This window comes from Mastomys coucha, unplaced genomic scaffold (assembly GCF_008632895.1).
Source record: "Mastomys coucha isolate ucsf_1 unplaced genomic scaffold, UCSF_Mcou_1 pScaffold22, whole genome shotgun sequence".
NCBI classification, from domain to species: domain Eukaryota; kingdom Metazoa; phylum Chordata; class Mammalia; order Rodentia; family Muridae; genus Mastomys; species Mastomys coucha.
Genome location: NW_022196905.1, coordinates 228,603,878 through 228,622,449, shown reverse-complemented (window position 1 = coordinate 228,622,449; position 18,572 = coordinate 228,603,878). Strand labels below are relative to the sequence as shown.

The 18,572-nt window shown below is 41.1% G+C and overlaps 2 long non-coding RNA genes across 3 annotated transcripts in view; one reads left to right on the top strand and one right to left on the bottom strand.

Annotated features, from left to right (window-relative positions):
* Positions 1 to 5,299: 5,299 nt before the first annotated feature.
* LOC116069842 lies at positions 5,300 to 9,508 on the bottom strand. The gene is made up of 2 exons (XR_004110159.1): positions 9,471 to 9,508; positions 5,300 to 5,408 (listed from the first exon to the last, which is right to left on the bottom strand). It is a non-coding gene; the product is annotated as an uncharacterized LOC116069842 (long non-coding RNA).
* The window catches only part of LOC116069838, a 15,409-nt gene continuing 5,387 nt past the window's right edge, over positions 8,551 to 18,572 (top strand). The window contains exon 1 of one of the 2 annotated variants that reach the window (XR_004110153.1): positions 8,551 to 8,621. This is a non-coding gene — a long non-coding RNA (uncharacterized LOC116069838). The remainder of the gene's footprint in view (positions 8,622 to 18,572) is intronic. The other variant, XR_004110154.1, reaches the window with a different exon arrangement.

The window sequence follows — 18,572 nt, the reverse complement described above, 5'->3', positions numbered from 1 at the left end:
CCCCCTCTGGCTGCCATACCTGCCTACTGCCATACCTCTCTTCCATGATAGACTTTTGCAACTCTAGAATCATAAACCAAAACTTGAGTAGGTTTTTTGGTATTTTGCCATAGCAACAGAAAATTAACCAATACACGTTTCTATTCTTTTCATTTGTTATAACCAGCATCCCACATGAAAAAAAAGCAGTTTTGTGCTTGAGAGAGGAAGCTGTGTTATGCAAGCAGCTGTTGCAAACTAAATCAAAGGGAGAAGTATCATCTTTCCTCAGACCACGCCCCCCACTCCCAGGAGAGCACTCTATTGACCGAAGCTGCAAGTCCTTCATGCAACTGAAGCTTTGGGTTGCCTGTAGATTTAAAAGGAACAAATGTTATGCTAGAGAAGTAGTGACTGTTAACTGAAGTTGGACTAAGGCATGAACCCCTAGAATTAGATTAGGTAGGTCTTTCTAATTAGGAAGGAATGTGATTTCTGGGTAGATTCCTACAGGAGACAAGGAGGAAACCAAATTGGTATCCAGAAGGGATTTCCAGATCCCAAGAGAATCAGGTGCAAAGCCTGCACAGGTGGATGCTTGTCTGACACATTAAAGGAACAGAAATGAAGTAGTACAACCCCAGTGTTGTAAACAGAAGGGGAAAACCAGAGGATGCAAGGTAGGGAACAAAACAGGGAGCAAATCATGCAGATCTTTGGTTGAATGGAAGAAGATGCTCTTCAAAGTTATAAGCAAAACATGACTAAGTCCAGCCCAGGACCATTAACAGCTTGTGGTTCCTGTCAAGACTGAACAAGCCCTTCACAGATTCTTTAAAAAAAGAAAAAATAACTTTTAAAATTTTATATGTATGGGTGTTTTGTCTGTATGTGTGTCTGCACATTTGTGGTGCCTGCAGAGGCCAGAAAAGGGCATCATATCCTCTAGAACTGCAGTTATAGATGTTTGTGAGCCATCATGTGGTTGCTGAGAATCAAATCTAGGTCCTTTGGAAGAGCAGCCAGTGCTCTTAGCCACTGAGCCATCTCTCCAGTCACTCTATCTATTCTGACGCTGGCATCTTTCCCTTCTTAGGATCTATTTTTCTCTTTTATTTTAAAATATTGTATTTTTAAGTATATCTCTGTATGCATGTATAGACACACATTTGTGTACATGGACTGCATACTCTTTGGGGCCAGAAGTGTGTCAGGAGTTACAGGAAGCTTTCAGACATGAGTGTTGGAAACTCAACTTTGATCCACTTAACTGGCGAGCATCTCTCCAGCCCCATTAAATTCTACTTTGAATTCTTGTATCATACTTTCTCCCTGTTCTCCAGCTGTTATTTCCTCTGACATCTGCTCAGGTTTAATAAGACCTATGAACCACAGCAAACATCCTTCCCATGCTAAGGTGCCCTTTCATCACAAACCCGTTTTGTGTCCATAACGCGTTATCATCAACATTGTAATGTTTCACTCTTTCAGTGGCCTTTATTGTCTCTTGTATAAGAACTGAGCTCTGTGAGAGAAGATGCCATGTCATCCTTAATTAGTGCCACATGCTCAACGTCTAGACATTGCCTAGCACATAACAAATGCCATCGTTTTCCACCCCTGTGACAAATACCCAAGATTTAAACAAAAGAAAGATTTATTTTGGCTCATGGTCTCAGTCCATGGTTGGTTGGCTCTATTTTTCTTTGGGACACAGCAAGGTGGCAAGAACATGGGATTGAAGTTGACAGGGGCTGCTCACTTCATGGTAGTCAGAAAGGAAAGGAATGGACAGGAGTTGTAACCCCCAAAGATAGATCCTCAATGACCTGCCTCTCCCCAGCTGGGCCCCACTCCCTATAGTTTTAGCACTCTGCAGAATAGTGCCATAGCTGGGTCCAAGCCTTCCATAAATGTGTCCTTGAGTGGCATTTAATAACACATACTTAATATATTTTTGCATGAAGAAACAAAACAAACCAACACACAAACCATGTTGCATGTTGCACACTCCTCCTCTTCTCTCCTGCAAGGCTTTGCTTTAGTTCTTGTAAACTTGGATTCTCTGAGCCTCCTACCTGGTCATCATCAGTCAAAAAATAATACCAATTTCTGAACTGTAGTTGTGGCAGTGCAGAAGGAAGCAAGTTGACCATTCTGAAGGTATATCTGAAATCTCCTATCATTGTGTTCCTGGGAACATGTGGGAAATTGACTAGTACAGTGTTGTTGGAGCATCACAGCTGTTCCAAAAGGATGTGTTCTATCCAAATCTTTTGTAGGAAAAAAAAAGATGTTGAGTAATTAGATTCTATTAAAGAATAGAAGTTAAGGGTAAATGTATTGAATAGTAAATCCTGTTCATCTCCATACATATTCATAGAGGAGTTATTATGTACATGTAGTTTGACTAAAGGAAAAGAACAAAGTTGTATTGAGCATTTTGCATTGTACTAGGAATTATAACAGATGTCTTACATTTCACTTAATTTTAAAAACAATCATAGGAGGTGGGTAATAGTCCTCATTGTAAATTGTGAAAATATTCCCATTCAGAGAATCTGGGTAATTTGCTCAAGGACATAATTCTGTCTTTATTGGTAGCATCAGCAGCTGGCTAATTCTGCATACTTTTAATTTCTGATTTAAATAAGGATAGTTTGAAAAACTCTTTGCTTTTCAATTTTTATATTTGAAAAAGTTTTTCTAAGGACACCTTTTCAATTCTAGAAGTCCTTGCATCCATGTGCTTTTTAGAGATGGGTCTCAGGGCTGTTCTATATTCACAAAGTTCAGTAATATATAATGTAAAAGACTTTATTTCTACAATTTTCACTCAATAAAGCATATTTATGAGAAACAAAATTGAGATGAGGGATGGTAGCACATGTCTATGATCCTAGTATCTAGGAGACTGAAGCAGGGGGATCTTGCATTTAAGACCAACTGGGCTACATTGTGAGACTCTGATTTTAACTAAAGAAATAATAGATAGATGCAAGAGAGGGAAGAAAAGGAGAGAAGGGAGTGGGAAGAGAGAGAATATAAATAGCAGATAAAATATTATCCATAGATAGTTAGAGGGCTCTGGAAGCCACTCAGTGGTAAAATATTCATCAGAATGTACAAGGCTCTATGTTTTATCACCAGCATCATAATACAAAGATATATAATGATAAACAAAGCAAGTCAAGGGAAGATAAAAAGAATAACCTACATACCAGCATTCCTATGTTTCATGTTCTATTTCCAATAACCAAGAGACATAAAAAGCATGTCCATATCAGCTTATGAATGGATAGGGAAAGGAATACAATACCAGGTATGGTAGCACATGTCTTAATCCTAGCATTGGGTTATTGTGGTTAGCGTTTATACTAACACTTCCAGGGGTTAAAAAGAAAATGAAAATGAAAAAGAAAAAAGAAATAAACAATAGAAAGGGGAGGAGGAAGAATGGGAATAAAAGAAGGGGGATGAGAGAAGATGAGGAAGAGGAGGATAAGAAGGAGGAAGAAGATGGAGAGAAGGAGAAGGAGGTGGATGGTGCATATATATGATACAATGCTCTGCTGACACAATAAAAAGAAGATTCTGATGGGAAATCAATATGGTAAATAAAATAATCTAGGAAAAATAAGTACCATATTATGTCATTCACAGGTGGAGTGTGAAGGAGTTGATCTTATAGAATTGGAGGATGGAATGGTTGTTAGCAAGCTCTTAAAGTAATAGGGGAGACGGGGAAAGGATGGCCGGCAGCACAGGGTGTGTGAGGTAAGAGGAGAGAGTGTTGGTACACAGCAGTGTCATCACAAGTGACATTAACATACACTTCAGAGAGCTAAGAGGACTTTTTCAATGAAAAAATGAGGAGACATATTTTTAACTCGATTTTAACCTTATACATCACCTCACATTGTGTCCCACTCATGGATACAATTTTCATGTTTTCTATCCACCAATTCAAGAATGAATTAAAGAATCAATTAAAGAATAAGCAAGCTTCAACAGCAACACTTCAAGCTTCAACGCTTGATAGCTCTATTAGCATGAAGAAAACGATATTCTGTTGACTGTCACCATTGACATTCAGTATTAGGGAACCTGCTTGGTTAAACAAGGCAAGGAAAACCACAAGAGAGAAATACTGGGGAGACGATGGTTCTCACTTTATATAAGACCGCCTTCATTAAAAAGTCCAAAAATAAAGCAGTGAAAAATACCAATAGCAGAGCATAAAATATTATTTTTTTATTGGATAATAAAATATTATCTTAATAGAAAAATCATCTTGTCCTTTACAAAATGGCAAAAGTAGTTAAAATTACTAACATCAGCATAGATAATAAGCACAAAAAGTTAATAAATATGAAAGCTACTTAAGACATAAAGGGGCAGGAGAGATGGCTCAGCAGTTAGGAGCACCTGCTGCTTTAATGGAGGACCAAAGTCTAATTCCTCTCCACTCACACTGAGCAGTTCACACCCACTCATAACTCCAGCTTCTGAAGGAGGCTCTCCACTCACACTGAGCAGGTCATATCCACTCGTAACTCCAGCTTCTGAAGGAGGTTCTCCACTCACACTGAGCAGTTCACACCTACTCGTAACTCCAGCTTCTGAAGGAGGCTCTCCACTCACACTGAGCAGTTCACACCCACTCGTAACTCCAGCTTCTGAAGGAGGTTCTCCACTCACACTGAGCAGTTCACACCTACTCGTAACTCCAGCTTCTGAAGGAGGCTCTCCACTCACACTGAGCAGGTCACACCCACTCGTAACTCCAGCTTCTGAAGGAGGCTCTCCACTCACACTGAGCAGGTCACACCCACTCGTAACTCCAGCTTCTGAAGGAGGCCCTCTTTTGGCCTCCATGGGCAATGCATGCACCTGAGACACATATTTACATGCAGATTAACAATCATCCACATACAGTAAAAAATAACTACATTTCTTTTGATGGCTGGAGAAATGGCTCAGTGATTAAGAGCACTTAATATTCTTGCAGTGAACTGGGGCTCAGTTCTTAGCACCTACAAGATGGTTCACAACCATTTGTAACTCCAGTTCTAGATATCCAATGTTCTCTTCTAAACTCTGTGGACAGCAGTCACACATATGGTAGGCATACATATCTGCAAGCAAAACATTCATATAAATTAAGATGAAAACTGTTTAAAAATATTTAAAATATTTTCAGAATTTTTAAGTAATTAAAATACATTTAAAATATAGAATAATAGAAAACCATAACATTTCATACCATTGCAACCTTGAAAATTTAAGAGCATTTAAATAAGAGAAGGCATTGTACTTGACTTGACTTTTTTTTAATGACAGGGACAAGGTATTATTAAGTAACCCAGGGTAGCCTTGAATTCCTGCTTTCCTTCCTCTAGTGCTCCTGGTTTCATACTCCAACTTCCCTGTGGAAAAGATCATAAGTGAGAATCACGATGAAGAGAGGGTGTTAGTGAGACTTGATGTCTGCAGAAGTTTTTATCAGAGGTTGCCTGTGCTGTATCTGTGTCTGGAGAAACAACTATCAAGATAAACATGGAAAAATAGTGGCCAGTCAATACTGCAGTTGGCCCCCATATAGTGGTATACCAGGAGTAATGAAAGCCATCCCACACAGGGACAAGAAAGGGACTCTGGCTTACACTGGAAGGACTGTGCTCATGGCTCATTCTCCTTGCTGGTTTATTTTAGTAGAACAGGCCCTCTCTGCTCATCTTTCTTCATTGGCCCATGGGTCAGAATTTGTGGGATGTGTCTAGTGTCCTTGACTTCATCCAATCTCTCAGCATCAACTAAGGTAGAGAATAGCTAACTATTTGGTGACAGGCACTCATTACGCCACCACAGACTGTATAGTGATAGGGACTGTGTAGGACACTTAGCAAGTAATGTTCATCTTTTCACAATGAAGTCCCATCCTCACTAAGAAACAACACCCCTCACCAGTCACCTGGAAACTTCTGCTCTAACTTCTGTGTCTATAAATTCATAGTACTTCATTCAGATAGAACCAGATGGCATACCCTATGGAGACTTGATTGTTTTGTTAGCAAAAAGTCTTCCAGGTTCATAGTAGTTTTATAACACATGCCATACTTTCCTTGGTTTTCAAGGCTGAATAATACTCCGTTGTATGTGCTCATGGCATTTGGCTTCCTTATGTATGTAGGTATGCATACTCAGAAGCGATTTGTTTACAAAAGTACAAACATCAAAAAAGGACCAGTTATCATGTTGAACTTGTTTTTCCCCTCAATGCTAAATGAGTGTCTTCAATCTGTATGTAATGGTGTTATTTGGTTTACTATACTGAAGTAATTCAACATAGATTCTCTAGCATTACAGTTCTTAAACTGAAATTTAAGTGGACTTGTCCACTACCAACCAAGGACAGTATAAAAGAGAGGGTATAATTGTGTTACTCTCAAAGACCCCTCCAGGTCTGTGATTCTGGAGGCCACAGAAGTGGAAGCCTGAGTCCAAAGCTTGCTGTGTGACCTTCTGCTGATGGTGATATCCTGCCTCTAAGCTTCAGTCTTACTGTCCAAGACTCAGATCTGGCTGAGTGTGATAAGTGATAATAAGCTAAATAATGCTTAGACTTCATTCAGTGAGTGCTCCTCGAGGAACAGCTATGGGGAGCACCAGGGGCCCCGGGTAGTACATGTGCTGTGGGCTCTATGTCTGTGGTCTGCTCCTCATCCTTCAGAGACCACACTGCTCAGCTCCTAAAAGCACAATTAATTTTTCCTCCATTCCTCATTGGGGTTAAGTGTCATCTGTCATTGAGACCATGCCATTTGATGAGCTGCAGAAGTTCTGGGGAGGTCAGAGGTCCCTGTTAGGTCACAACTTCTGCTTGGGGGCAAAGACAGGGTGATTTGAAATTCCCATGGGGCAAAGAAAATGGATGGGAACTAGTGTTCAGGAGAGAGGGATTGGAATTTCAAATCCTTCAGAAATGTCAACAGATCCATTAAAGTCTCCTCTGCTCAGAGCTCTCTGAGACACACCTGGAGGGAATCAATTCCAAAATATCAGTGATCACTATGTGCTTAGAGCTGATAAATATAGATTAATGAGGCCTACTTAGTTAGAGAATGCTGTAAGTACAGTATGAGGATTTAGCAATGGAAGGGGGAAAAGGTATGGTCACTCCGCAGAGGGTGAAGATTCTCCCTGGTATGTGTGCCCAAGCTTACCCTAGTAGTTTGAAAAAGAAAATCTGATGAAAGACAAAATTACTCCATTTAGTCTGAATTCCTCATGAAATGCATATTAATATTTGTCTTTTTTTCTTTACTTAAGTGTTTCTATCATTAAAATTTCAATCCCATAACCACTGGATATGCAAGATATAAACCATAGGCAATTAAATGATCGCTAAATAGCGGGACTAACTTGATTATGTCGGTTTGCCATGAAGCATACCAAGAGCCCTTGTAGCCACGGAGTGAAGTCTTCTCTCCAGCTGATAGCCCTCACCCTGCTATTTCCAAGAGGTAGGAAGTGCCTTGGAGGCTGAGAGACAACCTTGCTCCTGGAAAGGGCTTTGAGGGACATCCTCGGGTTCCTGCCTTCCACCCTGATGTGTATTTCTTAGGAGCCTACCTCAGTTACATTTCTCATTGCTGTAACAAAATACCTGTGGAAGCAATTTAAGAGAAGAGAAGGTTTACTTTGGGCTGACAGTTTAGGACATGGCTCTTCATGACATGGAATGTAAGAGTGTCAGGGGCTGGAGAGTTGGCTCAGCAGTTTAAAGCACTGGCTGCTCTTCTAGAGGGCCCAAGTTTGGTTCCCAGCACCTATGTTGAGTGGCTCACTACTGTCTGTAACTTCAGGTCCAGGGTATATTAGGTCCTCTGCAAGGACCTACACTCACATGTGAATACACACAGAGACATATGGATACATGAGAAAAATAAGTAAAATTTTAAAAGTAGAAAGAAATGGGAAGTCAGATATAAGACGGGCAGAAGGTGGCACCCCGTCCCTGCAGTCAGGACTCAGAAAGAGGGGCTCCACTTATCTTCTCCTTTTGTTCAGTCCATAACCCCGTGGAACGTGCCTCTTAGTATTTATGATGGGTTTCCCATCTCAATTAAACCTGCCTAGAAATACTCTCAGGTATACCCAGGAGTATGCCCAGTAATGATTTAACCTTCTGTCAAGTTGCCAATCAAGATTAACCACCACATCTCCCAAACATCATGTTTCTTAGATGAACTGATTCTAATATAAATATGTTCTATGGAAAAGTTGAGGGACCACAGACACCCTGAATGGAGTTAGTTTGATGGTCGTTTCTTTTGTATTCTTTTAAATTTCTCTGCCTTTGAGGGAACCTTTATTCATTTTCTTCCAAGGTTCTTTTCCTTCTAAGATTTGGCTGGAGAGTCCCAAAATTTCACTCTCCTCTTGCTTGGCAGTGAGATTGACATCTGTTTCGCTCAGAAAGTAGATACAATGTCAGTGGGCCAAACTGAAGGAGTCAGGAAAGGTGGTGCGTCATAATAGGACTGGGAGAGTTACAAAGTCAAAACAGGAAGTTTAAGGAACTCCCTGAGCAGAAACAGGAAACACCAGTACTGCTATGGTATGTTGCAGTGGCAAAGGTAAGATGGAGCCTTCCATGTGAGATGAAACTATACAGAGACATGGCCACTGCTAAAGATGTCTCCGTAACTGGAAGGTGAAGCATATGTCACCTAACACCACAAAGAGACAGAAGTGGGCAGAGACAGGAAGGTAATCTGTAAGTTGTGTTATACAGAGAGACCTGTCATTCTGAGAAGGTAGGAAGCCCATACCTTAGAAAATAGCTTGACACTTTGGTCCTAGCCAGCAGGTTACATAGGGGACAGGGAAATAAAGGCAGCCAATGACTCCAGATCTCAGGCCTATCCTCTTGTCAGGTGCTCATCTTGTCCCTGAGATTCATTGTGTTGGTGTCTCTCACTTTATCATCTGTAGTATGTCTTCCATATTATCGTTTCTTTAGACAGCTAGGTTTGGACACTCCCAAACCACATGCTGATTTTAGCTAGTGTCTGCCCATAAAGGTCTATTAATATCAAGCATATATCACTTCATATCACTATCTGGTCTAGGAAGTTAATTCAGAGCAAGGAAAACATTGACTTTTGTGTATGGGCCAAGTTGTTAGCAATGTGTGTGTACAGTTTTCTTTCTACAATATGGAGTCCAAATGTGTCCTCATAATGTAGAATATAAAGACCCCCATCTGTCTTGTTTCCTGTCATCCTCACAAGCAGGAAAAGGAGAGTTTCCTTAGTAAAATGGTTCCTATCATTCAGGTGAGACATTATTTTTCCCCAAATGCCTTTTTATGATGACTGTGTTGTTGGATACAATAATTATTCTGGTGAGATTAAGGATGATTAATGTGGTAGAATACCCATACCGAAAACAACTCAAGGAAGACAGGGTTAATTTTGACTTACATTTCTAACAGGAATGAGCCTACCATGTCAGGGAAGACATGACAGTAGTCAGGGAAGGTGTGCCAGTAGGAACAGGAAGCTGAGAAACTATACACAAAAAACATAACCCAAGAGGTCATCATACAAGAGTATGTCCAACAACACAGGGGATGGGTCCAGGCTACAGAACCTCAAAGCTCGCACCCAGAGATATCCTTCCTTCAGGAAGACAGGCCTTCCTAAAATTCTAGAACCTTCCCAAACAATGCCACCAGCTGGGAAGTGAGTGTTAAAATACATGCTTCCTGTGGGAAACAATTGACACTACCACATTTGATGACACAATCGTTGACCATGTATTCTAGGTCAGTAAGTAGAATCATAGAGTTCAACAGTTCTTCAGCTGGGTGAACTGGGCAAGAGAGGAATCCATATCATTTGGATGTAGATGAGAGTATGAGGGCCAAATGGAGAACAGGGCTCAGTAATAGAAGCTGGGATGTGTGTATGTCTATATTTGGTAGAAATTTTTGTAAGAAAGTAATTGGTGGCAATAAATAAAGAATGTTCATTCAGGAGATCGTTTTGTGAGTGTTTCTTGTAAATGCATTTTCATTTGATTTCTTCATAATTTTGTAGTAGAAGTGTGGACATTTTGACCTCCTTGGCTTTATTGCAACATCAACACTGTTGTGAGGACCAGGAAAGCTCTGGAGTGCATCCCTAGCCTTAGGATTGACCCACTTGCTTCCTGAAAGTGGAGACAATGACCTAGTATAGAGCATATTACACTAGCAAGGCTGGTGGATATCTGTTATAGACATCATTACACGCACACATACACACACACACACACACACACACACACACACACATCTAACACACCAAAAATTATCAACCATCTTAAAATACACAGTTAAGTATTATTAAGTACATTGGTCACATCATGGAACCAGTTGCTTCCAGATCCACTTGCATCTTATAAAACTAAAACACCATATTCTTTAAATAATACCTTTCCATTTCTCTGTCCCTCTGCTCCCTGGAAACCTCATTTTGCTCTCTGTGCCTACTTGACTACTCTGATTTTCCCATATAAGTAGAATCATATGGGATTTGTCTTTGTGACAGGCTTACTGTAATCCTCGTAATAACCTCACTATTGCTATGTTTCTGAATTTCTTTTCTTTTAAAGGTACACAGTTCTGTTGTTATAGGCTGCATGTTGCTTGTCCATTCATTTGTCATGGTTGCTTCATTATTAAAATCTATTATGAACATTGGTGTGCTTTCAATTCTCTGGACATATAACACAGGAACAGAACTGCTGGATTTTAGGTAAGTCTGTTTGTAAGGTTATGAGGATCTGGTGGCTGGTCAAGCTCCTCAATGGTAGCCATGGTTCCAGGTTCTCCATATTGTACTAGCAAATTATTCTCTGTTCTGTTTTGTTTTGTTTCATTTTGTTTTGTTTGAGAGAGCGACCATCCTAATGATGGCTGTGAGATAATATCCTATTGTACTCAACTTTGAGCATCTCTAGTCATTAGTGATGTTGGACATCTTTTCATGTGCTTGTTGACTATTTGCATATCTGCTTTGGAGAAATATCTATTTAAGCTCTTTGCCCATTTTTTCCTGTTTGGGTCATTTTGTTGTTAAATGTCATTATTTCTTGTCTGCTTGGAGTTTTCAGCATGCGTGTTTCTGCCTTATCCTTGTGCATGGCTGTGTGTGCTTCTAGAGGTAGGCAGACTCCCAAAAAAATAGGTTTATGTAGTAATGTGTGTGTATGTGTGTGTGTCCTAACTGTTGCATTCATGTAATCTCTAACCAGCGTCCCTTCAAACAGAGTGATAAAGTCTGTGAGAGTAAAGGATAAAATGGGCACATGAGTATGAGAGGGAAAAGTTTGAAAGATCCCTATTATCAAGGCTGTCCCGTCAGAGTCACTTCTTTGCAATATCTTGAAGTTTGGAATAACATATGAAGATTATGTCCTTCCAGCCATGCAGGACACAGGGACACATGCTTGTGTTTTGAATATTTTAGTCTTTGGGTAAAACTGACTAACAAAGCCTACCACAGATTGGATAAAAAGGGAAAAGTAGATTAGGGAGGAGTGAGAAAGCTGTGGGAATGCAGAGGGAGGATCTCAAGATTCTCCTGGTTTGTGCAGAGTAGAGAGAGCTTGTGAATATGCTGAGAAGGATGATCTGAGTGCCTCTTGGGGCCAGCCTCGTCAATAGGTGGCCAGGCTTCCCAGGCAATGACCATGCCTCTTAGCTAGCAAGAACGAAGTGCACAGGCATTGCCCAACTGGCTCAGAGCTCTTATGGAATGAACGTTGAAAGACACAAGGCTCTAAGACACCAGTGGAAAACAAAGAGCTACTGAGTAGAAAACAGGGTAGGCAGAGACAGAACTCTGTCGTCTTTTTAGTCCATATTCTGAATCATGGTACAATTCCTGCAAAGATAGAAGGGATTTCCCACTCACCTCTTCCAATGGAAAAAATAATAAGCTGCTGAATAATATTCAGAATTGTGATAGACATTGCCTGTCTGTTTCAGGACCAAGATTTAAGCCCCTGATGTGTGCACAGGTACTTCTCAGTTTAAAATGGGCCTGCAATAAAGCTACTGTAAGTGGAGAATTCTGAGTACATTTAAATATGCATAGTCTATCACCTTAAAGTATGCCCAAAACATTCACTTCAGCTCAAGAATGGGTACAATTAGGAAGTGTTGACATTGTCTTGAAACTATAGAGCATTATTCTTATATGAGTGTACTCTTGTCTGATCCTGAAGTCAGAAACCTTCAGGTTGAAGCATCCTAACTGAAGAATCATGTATATTTAATGGAGCCACTGTCAAGAAAGGGCCATAGCCTCTGGTCTCATGTGCAACTGAGTCTCTAGCTCTGATGCATTGAGTGACACTATTTATTAATTAAAAAGAAGCCTGTCCAGGAATTCAAGCATGCTCTATTGGAGGGTCCCTGGGAGAAAGGTAATCTGGAAACCTTGGGCTCCTCACTTGGGGAGCCAGTGCTTAGGAGTATCTCTGTTAGGAGTGGCAAAGCCACCATCTCATTTAATGGGTAATGTGCACAGGGAAAGGTTCGGTGGCCTCCATTATTCAAGGAGCTACATGTGCCTGGTAGCAACAATTACCAAGTCACATAAATACAACAAAGTTAATTAAAATGTTAGCTGATATAAATAACCTAAGGTTATTGAACATTGTTCCATTTTAAATTAATAAATACGCAAAGGTAATGTTTATAATTAAAGCTATAATTTATCTTCATGCTCTGTTTGTTTAATAGCAGTGGTAACATAACACTACATGCAGAAATGCAGTAATAGATTTGTTTAGCACTGACATTATAAACAAATGTCTCAGTCTATTTATTCTAAGTTATGATACAGATTCCTTCCACATGCATCTGATGGCCTTTAAACCATTTAAAATGAACTGCATTAATGTAATCTAATCTTGATACTGAACATAACATTTCAGTTTGAATTATCCTGAATCCATGATCCATTTTATTACTCACAAAGCGTTTTACACATTTATGATGATGGCAAACCTTGCTCTGTTATTTAAATCCCATTTCAAAAGGGATGTTATTTAAAAAAAAATAAAAATAAATAAACGCCACACATTTGGGGTAGTAAAGTGCAAATAAGGAGAAGTCAGTGCCCAGCAAGCCCTTTAACAAAGCAAACAATTCAGATTTTTATGACATTAGCAAATAATAAAGGGAAGAACTGACATTTACAGTTGATGAAATTTTACGTTATAACAGATGATGAAAATGGAAAGAAACACAGGGAAAACTTGCGTGGCTCAGCCACCCCAAGGACAGAAAGCTCTACCTGGCATTGCCTTTGGGGACCTTTCTCTCGCTTCAACCTTTATTCAACCCCTGCAAAGGTCCTAGGTCTTCCCTGGGTGGAAGGCTTGCTCAGATGCTGGGCTTGGGAGACACCTTCCCATCCTCTGGCCTCCTCCCTCCGGCCTCTGTCTTCATTTTTCTCGTCTCTCCACTTCCCCCACACCAACCCCCCTGCCCCCATCCTGGCTTTAAAAGAATGTGTGTTCTCCACCCTTCAATCTATAGAATAATAAACAGACAGCCTGTGCGGGGGTTAGAGGAGATGGGAGGAAAGTCCTTCTGCTTTCCTGTGTCCTTCCAGCTGTTTTTCCTTGGTACAGTGTCTCCCTTCCTTCTTTCATCCCTTTTTAAATAAATGATTCTTCTGGAGTTCTTTACAGTCATTGAAAGAAGTTGTATTTTATTTCAGAAAGACTGTTCCACTGCCTGACTTAGAAATGACTGCCTCTTTAGTTGAATAAACAACACAAATAGCTCATTAAAATAGACATTTCTTTCTTTTTAAAAGAAAGTTAAATGTGTAAGTGGCCCCATTTTTGGAGATAGAATGGGTTGGAGATTTTTTTTAAATTCTGAGTAGATTATATACTTTGAAAAAAAATCCTAAAAGGATTTTAATACTGGCACCTCTGAAACTCAGAGGGATTTAAATTTAGGATTATATGCTACCCTGCTGCAAAACTCTCCTGGGTAGCCATACATGAGACAGAGGGTTGTGGCTGCCTCTCAGCCTGCCTGTGTTCCTTAGGTGCTGAGTGATCAAGGCATGTGTATGGGGCTGAGGTGAATGTTCCAGAACCAACTCTGTAGGTCTGGACTGCTATAAAAGGCTCCAAGCGGCCAGGAAAGTAGAAACGCCATCAATGCTGGTAGGCAGGAGCTACACATTCTGAGGCAATGGTTGGCAGAGAGGAGGCTGGGTGGAGAAGAGGAACCCAACCCTCCATCTTGCCCTTGCTGGCTCTAACTGATCCTTTGTATTTGGGCCTTCTAAAGTGCACTTTATTTTGGGCTGTCTTCCTGGGGACTTCCCAGGGAGTATGTGGCTACAGGTAAGGCCAAGGAAGGATGGAGCAAATTCTTGGCTTCCTCCCAAGTCTTACTTGCAGTGGCTGCTGAAGTACTTTTGTTTACAAAGTTATTCCTATTTTGGAGATTAAAAAAAAAAAAACCTATTAGGAATGGAAGAGTTCACTGGGGGTTTAAAACTTAAATAACTGTGATAATAAAAATATGTATGTTTGCATATTATATATTTACACATATGTATATTTATATGGTATACATACAAACATCTGTTTGATTTTAAAACATTGTTTTGTATGGGGATGAAATGCAACCCATAATACCATAATACATAACCCCAGTGTGTAGAAGGTCAGAGCAAGTTCCTTTTAGTGTGTGAAGCACCTTGGGGTCAGCCTGAAATCTCCATTACTTTTTTTTTCTGCTTGGTTTTGAGATACAACTGGGAACCCATATAACGGTTAGAACAGTGGTTCTCAATTTGTGGTCACATCCCCCTCGAAAGCACAGATATTTACAACATGATTCATACAGTAGCAAAATTATAGTTATGAAGTAGCAACAAAAATAATGTTATGGTTGTGGTCACCCCAACATGAGGAACTCTAAGTAGAGGATCAGGGCCTTAGGAATGTTGAAAACCACTGAGTAGGAAGATCCCTGATCTGGTCTAGCCTTGCCTTTTTCAACTGTTTTCCATGGAATGAAAGTTAAATCAAGAATCATTTCTGTATCAGGACATAGAATTGTTCCACAGAACCTGTCTGGTAACAGATCTAGGCCACAAACCTATGTATCCCAACTTTGTGTTCCAATACCTTTCTTGAAGACAGTTACCCAGAAATATACAGTTACTCTAGGCAAGTGACAGTTGCAGGTTGGCCTAAACATAGACTGATGAGTCCAGGAACCTCAGTTTAGTAGCAGCAGGTCTGATGGGTTGATAGGAATGTGCAGCTTTGGATTGACTCTCAGGACAATAAATGGGGACCTGCATGTGGAGTCATGAGGTGGCTTGGTAGGGGAGTCATGATGTGAGGACTGGAAACAGGGAAGACAGGATGGTAACTGAACCTGCATTCAAAGCTTTAGAGTCAGCTTGCCCCTGAGGCTGGTTCCCATATAGGTGTGTTGTTAATTATCAATCATTTTATAACCTTACAATACTTTGGAGAGTGTCTCTTAACAGGAGTGACTGTGAGACCCGCCCACCAGGGGAGAGTTGACACTATCTGAAACACAGTTAGATGTTACTCAACAATCTACAATGAACAGGACAGCTTTCCCAACAAAAATGTACCTGATTTGCCAAATGGCTGATAATGCCAGCACCCACCTGGTAACAACACCCTTGAGAAAGTATCAATAGAGCTCAGACATGTGGTTTCATAATGATCCACCCCAGTCTCTTCCTCCCTCCCATTTTTCAAAAGAATTCAGACACAGTGCTGAGAGCAAACATGTTGAACGTTTAGAATGCTGTCCCATTCTGATGCAGGAGACAGGTAAACTGGATGGTAGAAGGGACTGTCACTACAGGCCAAGGAAGAACAGATGGGGACATCTAGGCTTCTGACTTCTAACCTTGGGAGTAAATAGTGGGCATGGACACATTTAATTGTGAGTTTTTGCTAGGAACAAACAGTTAAACATTTATCTCTGGCAGAAGGAAGGAGGTGACACTGGGAGGAGCAGGGGAGTTGTCTTGAAACAGCATGGATTGTGGGTAGTAGAACCCTATAGACAACATACAGGGTGGCTCTAATGTCACAGTCTGAGAAAGTGAAAACCCCAAGACAGTTAGATCCAACCTCCCCTTGAGACCAGCATCTTTAAAGTGCAGGAATTCAAGAACTCCAAATAGCCTGCACCTTGGATCTTATTTTCTAAAAGCACTGCCCACTGCCTTGAAAAAGGAGCTTTCTCCTCTGGCAGCCCCGGAGACAAAGAGCATTGCTTTGCAAAATCCATAAAACAAAAGACTCCAACAGTGTCAAGCCTCTTTAAACAATCACTTGCGCTATGAGGCAAAACAAGGGAGAGACATCCGGATAAGGCTGTGGTGGTATTTTTCATGTTGATTGCAATAACACCATCAAAGCCATGCACATTCTGTGTAAAATCAATGTCTTCTTGTTGGAAGGGGAGGGAGAAGGGGAGAGGCCTGGGGATTTTATCTTGTAAGTCAGCTTTGCAGATAATCGCATGCCTCGGGCCTGGAAAAAATTGATGGCAGATCAATGGTCAGGAACATGAGCTGTGCTCCTCTTTGACTATGTGCTCCTGTTGGCGCCGAGACTCACGACCATGGAGCGGCTTTTGAGTAGGCAGGTGGAGCTCTGGGATGATCTGGCAAGGTGACTAGGGTGACTAGGCCCACTCAGGGAGACTCTAGGTAGTAGCATAGAGAACTGGGGAGGGTAAGAAAATTTCATATTTGAAAGATATCTGGAGAGATGGCTCCATGGTTAAGAGCACTGACTGCTCTTCCAGAGGTCCTGAGTTCAAATCCCAGCAACCACATGGTGGCTCACAACCATCTGTGATGGGATCCGATGACCTCTTCGTGTGCCAGAAGACAGCACAGTGTACTCACATACATAAAATCAATAAATAAATCTTTTTTGTTTTTAAATAAAGATATCCCCATTTAATGAAAGGGTCACATGTGTGGACAACATCTGGGTTTATGTTAAAGAAATGTTCACAGAGTATCAATGTCCTAGGCCTAGGATCTTTGTTGTTTTGTTGAAGTGTGTTTCTTCTCCCAGTTAAACAGGGTTAAACAGTGGTTGCAGGGGTGGGGGTGGGGTGGGAGTGTTGGGCGGGGAATCCTTTTATTGGGCGTGCCTGGGAGGAAGATAAGGAAGGGAGGGCGTGGTCAATTTCCTCTTCTGTTATTTCCAATGAAGGAGGACTCTTCATGTATTAATTTTGACCTCACCCTTATCTCACTCTTCTACTACAAATGAATACCTTGTCTTCCAATGCTTTTTTCTTTTTCTCCCCTCTGCCCCTCCCTCCATCTCTCCCTCCCACCTTTCTCCCTCCATCTATCCCTCTGCTCTTTATTTTTTCAATATCTCATTTTGTTAATTTTGTGGGGGTATTTTTTTGTATATGTATGGCTATGCATCACATTCATGCAGTGCCCTGGAGGCCAGAAGAGGACATTGGATCCCCCGGAACTGGGGTTATGGATGGATAGTTGTAAGCCACCATATATGGGTGCCGGAAATCGCATCTAGGTACTCTGTAGGAACAAGCGCTCTCATCTGCTGCACCCTCTCTTTTCAGCCCCAGCCCTCTTGGGTCTTTTGCTTGCTTGCTTTCTAGTACCCTAGGAATTGTGCACTCTGAGCAAGGGCTCTACTACTAAACAATGCCCTCCACGGGTGTTTACTGTTCCTTTCTAAGATGGCAGTATCCCCTTTTCATGCTATCCTGCATTATGACTCTGAACTCCTTGAGGACTGTGGCTCTGCTTTCCCTCCACACATGTCCCATAGGGTACTCATCAGTTTCTGGTTTCCAAGGATTTCAAACATGTCGTGCTATTGTGTAAACCACTCCCTCTTTAAAAATTGTTGAGGATGCTTAATGGTCTTCTACCTCTTTAAACCCCTTTCCTTTCTTGCAGCCTGAGATCCCACAGAGGCGTATCCATCCAGACCTGCCACCCTTAGCGCCAGCCCTCTTTGCTTGCTTTAATTATTGAAACATCTGCTATAAAGCTCTTGCATTTACAAATGAGACTATTTACAATTTATGAGAGTAAGCTACGCACATACTCTCCGAAGATAGATTCTCTTTATTTTTAAAGAATAATCACCACTTTGTATGTCAATGAAAAAATTCTTCAAACATGAGAAAGAGAGAGACAGAGAGAGAGAGAGACAGAGAGAGAGACAGAGAGACAGAGAGACAGAGAGACAGAGAGACAGAGAGAGAGAGAGAGACAGAGAGACAGAGAGACAGAGAGAGAGACAGAGAGATAGAGAGACAGAGAGACAGAGAGACAGAGAGACAGAGAGAGAGACAGAGAGACAGAGAGACAGAGAGACAGAGAGAGAGACAGAGAGAGAGAGAGAAAGAGAGAGAGAGAGAGACAGAGAGACAGAGAGACACAGAGAGAGAGAGACAGAGAGACAGAGAGACAGAGAGACAGAGACAGAGAGACAGAGAGACA